This window comes from Eptatretus burgeri, chromosome 7 (assembly GCF_056783735.1).
Source record: "Eptatretus burgeri isolate ZD-2024b chromosome 7, Ebu_testis_v1, whole genome shotgun sequence".
In the NCBI taxonomy this organism is placed as follows: Eukaryota; Metazoa; Chordata; class Myxini; order Myxiniformes; family Myxinidae; genus Eptatretus; species Eptatretus burgeri.
The window spans coordinates 111,307,618-111,321,646 of NC_140967.1; the positions used below are offsets into that span (position 1 = coordinate 111,307,618).

General features: G+C 32.8%; 1 protein-coding gene across 3 annotated transcripts in view; it reads left to right on the forward strand.

Annotated features, from left to right (window-relative positions):
- ZFYVE26 (zinc finger FYVE-type containing 26) overlaps positions 1-14,029 on the forward strand; it is a 252,667-nt gene that overhangs the window by 136,754 nt on the left and 101,884 nt on the right. The window lies entirely within an intron of this gene.

Below are 14,029 nucleotides of genomic sequence, written 5' to 3' on the forward strand. Positions count from 1 at the left end.
GATGTTATAAAATGAAGATCTGTTCTCATATAAGGAGTTTGTTCTTCATCTTGTCTTTTCATATTCATTTTCACTCCCATATAAAACTTTAAAGTTTTTATTTCTTTTAATGTCTTTTTAATAAATTTTTCAACATCGGGTTTCACTATTTCAATTGATTCAGCTATTGATGATGGACCGGGTTCTCCAAATTGAAAAATCCTTATTTTTATATGCCCTTTAAATGCCTCATCAGTGTTTTTAATATAATAGTCTCCCTTTACTTTAAACTCATTTTTCTTGTGTTTTTGTGATTGAAGATGTTGATTATAACTACTCTTCAAAACATCCTTTGAACAGATATCACAATGTTTTCTTTCCAACTCAAGAGGAGATATTTGATGAAATAGATTAAATGTGTGTTTGTTGGTTCGGAGGTGTTTTCTATAATGTTTATATTCGTGATTACAAACATCGCAGTACGTTGTATTCACCATATTTATAGAATAAAACTTTGCTTGAACTAAAATTTTCTTGATGAAAATTTCGTTTAATTATAGGTGAATCTGTGCTTAAAAACATTTTATCCTCCAACTTTTTCACTTAATAAATACAATGTTTCAAGACACAAAAGACAAGTTTCAATCAATCTCTTCATCTGTTAAAGATACTGAGAAATATGTCAAGGATGTAAAATTGAACAAAGATAAATATAACAACTATTGGATAAAAACTATTATGGTAAATAATATGAGTTCTTCAATTTCCTTCAGTGGAAGGGCTTTTAGTATACCTGGTAGAACATCAATTAAAGTATCTCTAACAAAAGTTTCTCCTCTCCTTCTAGTAATATATTCAAAACTAGAAAAAGCAATGAAACAAGAAAAAGTATTAAAGAACAAAAACCTTATGGATGAAGCTTTAGAAAGAAAAGATAAGACCATCTGTAATATGCAAGGAGAAATTTGTATTTTTTTCAACAACCCTAAAGATGTAAATCTTGATGAAATAAAGGATGTTAATATATCAGGTGAAATGACATTTAAGTTCAATAGTAGTTAACGATAATTTTAAAATTACTTTTAATATAAAAAATGTTGTCGTTGAATCTGATAATGAAAAAAAGTATATCGATATAGATGTAAATATATAACTGAAAGTATAGATGAATTTCAGTTTAAGTAAAGGATTTTACTTTATAAATATGCTAGACTTTCCTGATTCTCCATATGACAAATTTGAGAATTGTCCTGCGTGTGAAAGACGGGATTAAACACAGAGTCAAAAGCCTATAAACAATGTATATTCTGTGATTATCTTCTAATTAATGATAATAAAAAATATAAAAAGGAAAATAATTCTTTTAGATTTACACCAAAAATGAATTACTTTACAAGATTGATTAGAGAAATGAATGTAAAGTATGAGGATGATAACACACCTTTCCTTACAAGGGAAGAAACTGAACGTATAAGAGAAATGTTCAAAGGATTGTTGTTGTATATTATTCATGGATGTAATTTTCAGGGAAATATCAACACAAGATATTGTATAAATAAAATAATGGATTATCTTGAAATTAAACCTGAACTTAGGATAAAATATAGAGTTTCTAAAAAGCTAATAATAAATTAAATAACCTGTTTTTCAAATATATAAATGAATGATTTTTTACCTATTTGGGAAAATAAGATAAAATTTAACAACCATAAAAATCTCCCAAATTCATTAAGATGTCTCATAGTTGGTTCAAGTGGATGTGGAAAAACCTGCTTACTTTTAAAAATGCTCCTCACTCCCAACTTTTAGATTATGATAATTTAATAATTTTCACAAAGTCGAGTTTTCAACCAGAGTATCAACTACTCTCACAAGGTTTTAATGCTGGTCTTCAAAAGAAGATATAATAGGTTTATTTAAACGTCAAAAAAACCTAAATGATTATAACATTGAAGATATAATTCAACTATTTTGTGATACACAGAGATGTAAAAGAAATCAAATCTTATAACTTGTATTCTTAGTGATAATAATGGATGATATACCGTCTCCCCAAGATTTGGATAAATCAAAAAGAACCTCGTTATCTTTGATGATTGTGTTAATGAGAGAAACCAAACGGTAATGGATAGCTACTACACAAGAGGAGACATTCTTCTTGTAATTGTATTTATCTTAGTCAATCGTACTTTCAACTTCCTCGTCGTTCCATCAGAAACAATGCTAATACTTTTATTTTATTCAAGTTAAATTCAATAGATATCAATAATTTTTGGAGAGATAATTGTTCTACATTATGTAGTAAAAAGAAATTTGAGGATTATATGAAGCACCACGACTGAAAAATATAAATATATTGTTGTGAAACAAGATGAGATATTAAGGGATATATTTTTTGTTTTATAAACAATTACATATATAAATGACAACTATTATTATAAATCTTGTGGGTAAATCTGCTTCTGGAAAAAAAACTTTCATAAATCAAGGTTCTTGTGTAGTACAAATGAGAATATTGTAAATTTACTTAAAAAACACCCCGTGATATGCATTGTATCAACAACAACTAGAGCAATAAGACCTGGAGAAGTAAAAGGTGAAGATTATCACTATATTTCAGTGGAGGAACATATGCGATTGAGGAATGAAGGACAAATATTTGAGGAGGTTTCTCTTGGTACAACAAAATATTCACATTGTAAGAGTGAGTTAAAGAAACTAAAATCTGGTGGTGTTGGGATATTAGAAACTAATCCAGAAGGACAGAGACAAATTATTAAATATCTGAGCGGAATTGAAGATTTTATCATTCGGTTTTGATGGTGATGAAGAAACTCAACACAAACACAAACGTATGAAAAGCAGAGATGCAAGGATTAGTGAAGAAGAAATTACAACTCGCATTAATGTTAATAAAGAATTTGATGAAATATTTAAAGAAAAGGATTTATTTGAACACATCTACTTGAATGATGAAGAAAAGGAAAATTTCCCTGTTGATCTTTACAATTCATTAAATGATATTTTACAATAAATAAATGGATACAAAAGAAAGAGCAAGAAGATTTAAGGAACATCAAGAGTTGGTTTCAAAAGTTGTAAAACAACAGGAAGACATAAAGAAGAAACGCAGACAGAAACTAACGGGCGAAGAAGCATTTGAAAAAAAACAAGAGAAATTTTTTTAAACCACTTTTAAAAACTTCCCAAGAAAAAATGAAAGATGTTTCCACAGTTCCCACAGTAGAATATACTCCTAGAAAGCTTCAAATGTTAAAAGATTTCAGTCAAATGACGGAGGAAGAATTAGAGCATTTAGGAGAATTAGAATATGATGATGAAGGTTTATTTCAACAACTGGAAGAGATTAATCAACCCCCTGATTATATTGTGAATGCTGTTCAAAACAATGAATATTCAGCGGATTCAAAAACCAAAGCAGGACTCATTCCAACAGAACAACCAGCAATATTTCATCTTGTTCAAGAAAAGGTATTGATATTTAATGATGAATTAAGGTTCTTAAGTTCTGCTCAACCCCTGTTAAACTAACTCCGAGATTAATGTTTCTTCTCACAAAGATGGAAGACAAGGTTCAACTGTGAGGGATGAATCAAAGTATATTGATAAACCATTGGATATGGAAAATAATGATGATAGAGTATATATTGATTTGCTAAACACTCTAAATTATAAGGTTATTCTTTCTGGTAAAAGTAGGAAGAATGAGAAGGAGAAACACATTATTCAGGCTTTAAGTATCCTTGGTTCAGGTATTAGTTTTCTTCCAAATGACCCATCGCAATTAGTTCATAGACTGTTATTGTTGTTCGGCAGTAAGAAGGCTGGAAATAACAATTGTTTTAATGAAGCATCAGCCATTTTAGACCAGTTGATGAACATGAAAATAATTAATAAATCTCAATATAAAGACATTTTAACTCATATTAAATAAGATGAGAAGCACAATCCTGAGTTTTAATTTCACAACAAGCGACCACACATCTTCATTCCCATACCCACTACAACTTGACACAACAAAAGAATATGAGGCATCTTTATTGTCCATGGAGACTTATAATACCTTATTTAATATAACCGAGAAAAATGACAAGTTTAGTTATAATCGGGGAAGTGGATACAAAGCGATAACAGTCTCACCCGGAGCATACGAGATTTCTCAAATATCTTCCGAAATTGCTCGTCTTATGAAAGAACAGGGTGATGAACCAAAAAATATTGTTATAAACATTCAAAAACATACTTCAAAATCAACGATTAAAGTTAAAAATAACTACAAGGTTGATTTCACAATTGATAATTCATTTAGAGAGTTATTAGGTTTCTCCTCAAAAGATTGAAACTAATGGGACGTTTTACAGTGATAATGTCATTCAAATATCCTCAGGAATAAATTCGGTGTTAATTCACTGTGATTTGATTGATGGTGCTTATAATGATGGATTAAAAACAAATACAATATTTTCATTCAGCGCATACTCAACCCCAATTGGTTATAAATTCAATATGGAGCCTAAAAATTTGGTTTATCTACCTGTGTCAGGAAAAACCATACACAGAGTAAATTTTAGGATAACCGACCAAGATAATCGTGGTGATTTCTTTTAATGGAGAAGTTATATCCATCAGAATTCACCTACGTGAAGTTTTCAATAAATAAATACGATGGTTATTGTGAGGAAGCACGAGTTGGGAAAATATAAAATAATTACAGGGGATGGGATGTTCCTTTCCCATTACTACAAGGAGTGAAGGTATGTATCTTGGTAGAGGATACTATAAACCTAAGAGACAAAGGGGTGTTGGACATCAATTTAGAGGAGATGGGATAATTGATACTCTCATGGGTATTGGTTCAACTATTCTTAAACATAAAGACCTAATTGGTTCAACTGCTTCTGCTGTGGGAAATGTAGCAGGTGCTGTGAAGAGTATAAAAAGATGCTCAGAAAGAATCTCATAAATTACAAGCAATAAAAGAAATTAAGAAAGGTAAAACTCAGTTGTCCCCCAAAACGACAGAAAATAATTCAAATACTTGGATCAGGGTTTCAAAAGTTTTAACATCTTTTTTTCCTAAATAAATACAAGTATGGAAGCAATTGATAGTATCTATGATTTGGATGATACTATTATTATCTCAAACTCCACTAAAAAAGAAGATTACTTCAAGGTAAATGCAATAACTGGAACAGACTGGAATACAAATGGTACAAAAAGTTTTGAAATAAATAATCAACAAACCTATTTGAATCTCTCCGAAAGTTTCTTGTTGTGTAAATTTAAATTCACTAAGGCTGGGAATAACACAAACGCTACACTTGTAAATGATTTCTTCTGGAAAATGTTTGATAGTGTGCGATTGTATATTGGAACACAAGAAGTTGAAGCGGTTGATTATGTCTCTGCTGTATCTGAAATGATGAAATTTACACTCTATACATTCAGTGATAGAATGGGAAAGGGGTCTGTCGAAGGTTTTATTCCTGATATGTCAACGGGAACAAACACAGACCCTGGATATATTCAAAGGAAAGGAATGTATAATGATGATACAAAAGCAGAAAATAGTTTTACTGTGGCAGTTCCTCTTAAAGGTATATTTGGATTTTGTGATTATGATAAAGTTCTGTATGGTCTTAAAATTAGATTTCAACTACAAAGGAATGATAATGAAAATAGATTGCTTTTTGGTGTTGGTAATGTTTTTGGTGATCAGAATAAATTTGTAATTGAGGAGATGAGTTGGTATATCAGTGAATATACTCCTAATCTTAAAACAGAAGAGATGTTGAATCGAAGACTTAACTCAAAAAAACCACTCAGTGTATCATACCTCAAAAGAAGATGTCAACACGTTAAACTCAATCAAACTACTTACACGTGGAATTTGGGTGTTCTGGAAGGAAAGCCACGATATCTGTGGATGATTTTTAAAAAGCCAGATGGTGATACTGCGACTGATAAGAATAATGCATTGAGTGATAATGCTAAGGTGAAACAACTTCGCGTTTCTCTAGATGGAACATTTTATCCACGAGATAGATTGGAAATTAATTGGGAAAAAATGATTTTGCTGAAGCATACAAGTCTTACCAAAAGGTGTGTGAAAGTAATGGAAATGAAGAACCTATTTTGGATATGACAGCATTTAAAAGTTTGTATACAATCTATACGTTTGACCTGAGCGTCAAAAAGAAACTATAAAGTCTAATTCAGTGGATACTTCCCTATACATTGAAAGAGGAGAGAGTGAAGAAGTTGATACATATTGTTTGCTTTTGGAAGAAACAGAATTGCAGATTAATACAGATAATGGTGTGATGATTAGTCTCACATAATTTTTTTGTTAAATAAATGAGTAGCAAAGTACCAACTGGGGTATATGTTAATCAAATCAATCTTTATAAACTATCATCTTGTGTTCAAAATCAAAAGCCTTGTACGATTAACGTTAATACAATTCAGAGAAAAGGAGCAGTAAGAATTGATGTTTTGCTCACAAGAGAACAGGTTACAATCTTGAATGACACTGGCTCACTTAAAATTAAAATGACAAAACCAATGTTGAAAAAATATTCAATAAGAGAGACGAGTGGAGGATTTCTCCCATTTCTAATTCCTTTATTTGCTGGTTTAAGTGCGGTTGGAGCATTGACGGGTGGTATTTCAACAGCGGTCAAAACTGCCAACGAAAGGAAGGCTCAACTCCAGGCTCAAAAAGAATTGGAAAGACATAACAAAGAGTTGGAGAAACAAATTAGTGGAAGTGGTGTAATTGTAGATTTTGCTGAAAAACTTGAAGGTCTGCCTGATAAAGCGAGATTGTTAGTTGGAGATATGCTTTCTTCTATAGCACAAGCAGGTGTAAAATTAACGAAAAGAGGTAATGGATTATATCTTTCTAATAAATAAATGAGCATTGATGAGTGGTTGAAAGAATTTGGAAAGAATACAACATCAAATTTACAACTTGCCAAATATTGTAAGAAATTAAAAATTCATAATGTGGTTATTTGTATGAGAGATGAATTAACAAATGTGTCGAAACATACAAAGAATATTATTATGAACTTAGAAGATAATGATGGGAACGGTTCTCATTGGGTTTGTATTTTTAATAGTCAAGACAAATATTATTTTGATAGTTTTGGTCTTCCACCACCTGTTGAAGTCATAAAATTCTTACAGAATGGTGTTTATCAAACATTTCAAGTCCAAGAATTAAATTCCAAGTGTTGTGGTCAATTATGTCTATATGTGTTATTTCAACTCAACAAAAATAAAAAATTTTATGATATTATTTTTAATCTAATATAAATGACTTATGTTGGTAAAGATGGTTCTATCTTTGGTGTATCTCAAGAACTGGATATTGATTTATCAAATTATTACACAAAGGCACAGGCTGAACGATATAAATATAATATAAACAAAAATATTAACATGAAAAATGCTTATAAATTAAAAATTATCCAAGCCCGACTGACGCGAATGACTTGGTGAGATTAAGCGATTTATCACAATATATATACTTAAATAAAACGGCTGTGTATTCTAAAGATACAGAAGTGTTGATATTATCTCCAGGTCATACAGAATTCACAGTTCGAATTAAAATAAATTTTTATAAAGAAGGGCGTATCGTTTGTATGAGAATAGAACAATGGGGGTATGATATGAATGATTTAGGGTATAATTGGTCATTTAAAATTAACCTCGAAGACCTGGAACAATTAAATCAGTCTCGTAAGGAAGAATATTATCCACTTGGTATCGAGAATGAGTTTTGTGGAGCCACGATTAGTAAACAACAAATAAAAGAATTTAATAAGAGTAAATATAATAATGGTTTTGCCCTTGTTTATCTCATGAAAACAGAAAAAACAGGATTATATATAATAAGTAAGGAAATACAAAATGATTTAACTATGGGAAGATGGGGAGGTGTTTCGTGCCATAATATTATTCTAACATATATTTCTAATACATAAATGACAGCAAGAAGGCTTCAAGAAAATTATCATTTCTGTGTTCAAGCATACCTTCAAGAAAAGGGTATTCGGTATTTTAATAAATATGTTCTACAACATAAGAATGAGGTATTTTCAATAAAAGATTGGCATTATGATGATGTTGATAAACCAACAACTTTAGATTTAATTAGAATGTTAAATAATGAAAAAATTATAAGGTTAAGAAAAGGTAAGGCTCTTTTAGAAATTCAAAAGAAATTTTATTGGTATCCTGTTGTAAAAAAAATTATTTTGGATACAGGAATAACAAGAAATCCTGATGAATATATGTATAATATTCTATGGGGTGTAAACGATTCAAGTATAGTAAGGGATGAGGAAGGAGTTGAAGAAGAGAGGGAAGAGGAGGAAAAGGAGGAGGAGGAGAGAGAGAAGGAGGAAAGAGAGAAGAGAGAGAGGGAGGAAAGAGAGAGAATGAATAAATATCAAAATATGGAAACCAGTGAGATTCAAAAAAGAATAGAGGTATTAAAGAAATTAACTTATCTCACCAGGGAGGAATACAAAGAATTAAAAAAGTCTATTTACAATACTTTCGACAAGACTATCGACATCGAGAAGACATGTATTTTAATTCAAGTTTTTCTTAAATAAATGGAGGAGAGAGTGAAGGCATTTCTAAGGATTCTTTATGTTTTAAAAATTAAGATTCAAATGTGCATGTTGGAAACTAAAAGGTTTTTGCACTCTGCAGAAATTTTTCTCATAAATAAATGAGTTATTGTCTCAAATGTAAAAAAGAAAACTAATACTAAAAATATTTCATATATTAAAAGTAAAAATAACAGGGTTATACAAAAAGGTATATGTTCGATTGTGTGGTTCAAAAAAAAAATCAATTTATCTCCAAACACAAACTCGGAGGAGATATACAAAAGTTTTTATCAGGAAGTAAATTTACAACTACTGGAATACCAGGAATTACATCTTCCAGGGTATTCTTTCTGTGGTCCAGGCACAAACTTGGATAAAAGATTAGATGAGGCAGACAATCCTAAATCCTGGAGTAAACCAATCAATAGAGTTGATGAAGTGTGCATGAGACACGATATTGATTATGGGAATACCACAACGTTGGAAGAAAAGCATGAAGCCGATAGAGAAATGTTATATAATTTGTCTCTGATACAAAATCCAACCTTGAGAGAAAAAAATAATAAGTTCATCGTGAAGAAGATGATTAGTGCTAAATTGAAACTTGGACTTGGAAATTCAAAAACTTATAGGCTCTAATGATGCCATTAAGACTGAAGAGCAATTAGCTGATGAATTACATAAACCAATATTCACAAAGTTTCAGAGAAGGAAAGTTTATTCCAAGGAAGTTGATTATATCTGGTCTGCTGATTTGATTGAACTCAATAATGATAAGGGGTACAAGTATGCTTTAACCGTTATTGATTTGAGGAGTAGATATGCGTGGGTTGTCCCTTTAAAAACAAAACAGGTAATACTCTTATGTTAGCTTTTCAACAGATATTTAATAAAAGTAAGAGAAAACCTAAGAAATTGTGGACTGATGAGGGTAGAGAGTTTTATAACAAGACATTTATGAATTTTTTAAAAAATAACAGTATTACATTATACAGTACCTTTAATGAAGGGAAGGCAGTTGTTGTTGAACGTTTTAATCGTACCTTAAAAGAGAGACTATATAAAAAAATTCACACAACTCGGTTCACAACAATGGTTATCTTTTATTCAGGATATTGTGGATAAGTATAATGACACGATTCACACGTCAACGAATATGAAGCCATCAGAAACATTTACAAAATTAAAATATGAAAAAAGAGATTAATGTCAGAAAACCTAAGTTCAAAGTTGGTGATATCGTAAGAATATATAGGTGGAAATCTCATTTTGAAAAAGGGTTTTACTGAACGATGGACGAAAGAACTTTTTAAAATTGTTGATGTAATAGATACAGTTCCTTGGACTTATAAAATATATGATTTGGAAGGGAAGAGATTTTAGGTTCATTTTATTCACAGGAATTACAAAGACAAAACTAAGCATATAATACACCTTTGTGGACACTAGAGGGACAAGTCCGAGGTGGGTCAAGCGGGACGTACTTAGATCTGTGAACCCCAAACACAGAACCCTCAACTGAATAGTCAAGGCTTAACTTTTGTTTGTGTGTGTGTGTGCAATGGGAGCAATAGGTTGGCGCTTCACTCCCTCCTACTATACACCGTTGTGGACACTCGAGGGCCAAGTCAGGTGTATAACAGTATATAATGTGTCAAGGGGGACGTTCTTAGATCTGTGAACCCCAAACACAGAATCCTCAACTGAATAGTCAAGGCTTAACTTTTGTTTGTTGATGTGTATGTGTGTGTCCCAACCCTCACATTCAAAATCTCAACCCCAACCCTCACATTCAAAATCTCAACCCCAACTCAATCCTCGCCCAACACAATGTCTTTTTCAAAATGAGATTTCCACCTATATATATATATTTTAAGTTTTTTTTTCTTCTTCCAATTCTGTCTTTTAAGGCTTTCAGGTTTGATGGCGTAGAAAGAGGGAGTAAGCCTGCACTTTCTTCCCAGAGCGAACAATGTATATTTTTGTTTTTTCTCTTCTTCCAATTCTGTCTTTTAAGGCTTTCAGGTTTGATGACGTAGAAAGAGGAGTAAGCCTGCACTTTCTTCCCAGAGCAGACAATGTATATTTTTGTTTTTTTCTCTTCTTCCAATTCTGTCTTTTAAGGCTTTCAGGTTTGATGACGTAGAAAGAGGGAGTAAGCCTGCACTTTCTTCCCAGAACTTTCTTGATCTTGCTCCCATCAAGCACCATCCGACAAAGAACTACATCGATAGGTTTAGATCCCAAAGAGTGATAGCAACTCCAAAAGTCTCCAAAATATAAATAAATAAAATAATAATAATAATAAATAAATAAATAAATAAATAAAAGCCCCCAAAAAAGTTTCAAGTGTCCAACATAAACCCAACTTTCCAAGTCTTCAAGGTATAACCACATTCCCGTTGAGTTTCCAAGATATGTATCACATTGTGAGTTATCAATCCAGAACCCACATTTCAAGTATTCAAAGTAAAACCAACTTACAAAGTCTCTTAAGGATAACTCATTTACTGATTTTTCAAAATTTGTGAGTCTCCAAGGTAGGCCCCATATTTAGAACCATCTTGGCAGAACCCTTTTCCTGAGTCTCCAAGGTAGTTATTTAAACCATCAAGGCAGAACTCATTTACTGATTTTTTCAAAATTTGTGAGTCTCCAAGGTAGGCCCCATATTTAGAACCATCTTGGCAAAACCCTTTTCCTGAGTCTCCAAGGTAGTTATTTAAACCATCAAGGCAGAACTCATTTACTGATTTTTTCAAAAATTGTGAGTCTACAAGGTAAAACTTGTATTCTGGCTCATTAAGGTATAACTTGTTCAGTGGGTATTGTCTTGATAACTCACAATGAGTACTATTGCTGTAAAACTCTTTTCAGGATTTTGCTGGTCTCCAAGGTATAACTCTTTGGTTGGGTCATCAAGGACGAACTCGTTCTGTGGGTCTTGGTCGCTCATAAGGTCTTCAACCAAGCCAACAATTTCCCCCAAGTTGTAGCAAAAGCAGTATTTTCATTTCGTATTTCAGACACAATTTCCTGTGAGAGAAAATAATAATGTATTAATTAAGTTATTTAATTATTAAATGAGTATGCTTCAATCAAAGTTTGAAAATAGGAAAATAAAAAATCTTACCTCAATAGATAAGAGGTTTGAATCCAGTTCATCAACTTGAAGGTTTAGTTCCATAGAAGACAGAGAGTTCCAAGGAACACCAAAGTCATCCCACTCAAGGTCTTCAACCAAGCCAACAATTTCCCCCAAGTTGTAGCAAAAGCAGTATTTTCAGATACAATTTCCTGTGAGAGAAAATAATAATGTATTAATTAAGTTATTTAATTATTAAATGAGTATGCTTCAATCAAAGTTTGAAAATAGGAAAATAAAAAATCTTACCTCAATAGATAAGAGGTTTGAATCCAGTTCATCAACTTGAAGGTTTAGTTCCATAGAAGACATAGAGTTTGAGACAAGCACACAGAACACCATTGCCAGCAAGAACAAATGTTTAAAATGGAGCCTGGGTTTGAAGCTTTTATAGAGAAAGACTGGTGGGTGTGGTTTCCTTTGGAAATTCCCTGGGCAAGCCTAGGCAAGCCTTCATTGGGAAATTTTTCAAAACCATAACATCCTGTAATTTTCTAGTGATTTCTTTGTGAGTCAGAGATGAACTGGAAATGATGTAAGAGTGGGCGGGGCTTAGCAAAAGTAGGCGGAGCTTAGGAAAAGTGGGCGTGGCTTAGAAAAAATACCTTATGAAAAGTGGGCGGAGCTTAGCAAAAGTGGGCGGGGCTTAGGAAAAGTGGGCGGGGCTTAGAAAAAATACCTCATGAAAAGTGGGCGGAGCTTAGCAAAAGTGGGCGGGGCTTAGGAAAAGTGGGCGTGGCTTAGAAAAAAGACCTTATGAAAAGTGGGCGGAGCTTAGCAAAAGTGGGTGGGGCTTAGGAAAAGTGGGCGTGGCTTAGAAAAAATACCTCATGAAAAGTGGGCGGAGCTTAGCAAAAGTGGGCGGGGCTTAAAGAAAAGTGGGCGGGGCTTAACAAAAAATAACCTGTGGCTCAGGAGGTGGTCAAACAAGAGCATTAAGAGAAGTTTATCATTTCGTAATGGCACAAATGGGGTATCTTAAAAAATATAAAGATTCAAATGTTTTGTTTGTCAATATTTTAGATGGGGATTATTGTGCAAAGAAAATTAAACTATTGAAGGAATTTGAGAATGAACAAATCTTTATAGGTTCAATGAGTGAGCTGTTCAACCCCCAGGTGTTCAATTCAATGAGGTTCAACCTCCAGGTTAAAAGGGGAGACAAATAAATATACCTTGGGATAAAAAGGGGATTTATTTTTAGGGAAAAAAAATATAAATCGCTGAAAATCCCCCATTCATTTACATGGGGAAAAGTGAGCCAGAATCAGTATTCTTACCCTACTGACGTGATCCATTTTTGTTGTCGGTAATACAAAATCAGAGGAAAAGGTCACAGGAAGCAATTACATTCTGGGGGGAATTATCCTTAACCCCTACCGAATTAACACAGCACCACACACCTCCTCCCCCCGTGTGGTGAAACGTAAGACAAGCTTACAGTTTCCCGACTTAATTTACATCGAGATGTCTCCTACACGTCCACAGACCAAGCAACTCGATACAATCCTATCTTTCCAATGAAATTCCTCCATCTACCCCACAAACGTAACAATATTTATTACCTCTGCCACAGAAGGTGGAAGGAGGTTATGTTTTCACCCCGTCTGTTTGTTATTTGTGAAAATCAAAGTTTTTCAAGTTATTGGTGGTCTTGTGCGTTATTTTGTCTCTGTCTGTCTGTCTGTCTGTCTGTTTGTCTATCACCTGCAGGTCACAATTTTAAACTGATCTTCACAAAACTTCACCACGTGGTAGTTTGTCTACGCAAGAGGCCTATTGTTTTTGAGGTCAAAATGTCAAAAGGTCAACAAATGTGTCAAATTTCTAAAATCCTCAATTTTCATCCGATTGGCTTGAAATTTGAATAGAACAAAATTGCACAAAATCTTTCCTGTTTGTTTATTTGTTTGTGTGCAGGATATCTCTAAAAGTTGTGGACAGATTTGGATGAAATTTGGTGGGCAGGTTGGGTGTGTGATGCGGACAAACTGATAAGATTTTGCTGAAGTCCCAAATCCAGATCCAGATGCGAGAATTTTAAAAGTGATTCTTCACCATTGACAGATGGGGCCAAAAACGATATATAGCATGATATTTCAAAAATGTATTGGGCCCGACATGTTACACAGAATCGGGAATATGCACTCTCCCAGATGCCCTTCTAGTTTTTATATTTCTCTTTTGTTTTTTTTTTTTGCAATTTTTGGGGCTGCATTTGTTACTGTTTCATTTTCCTGTGCAGTATCTTTGT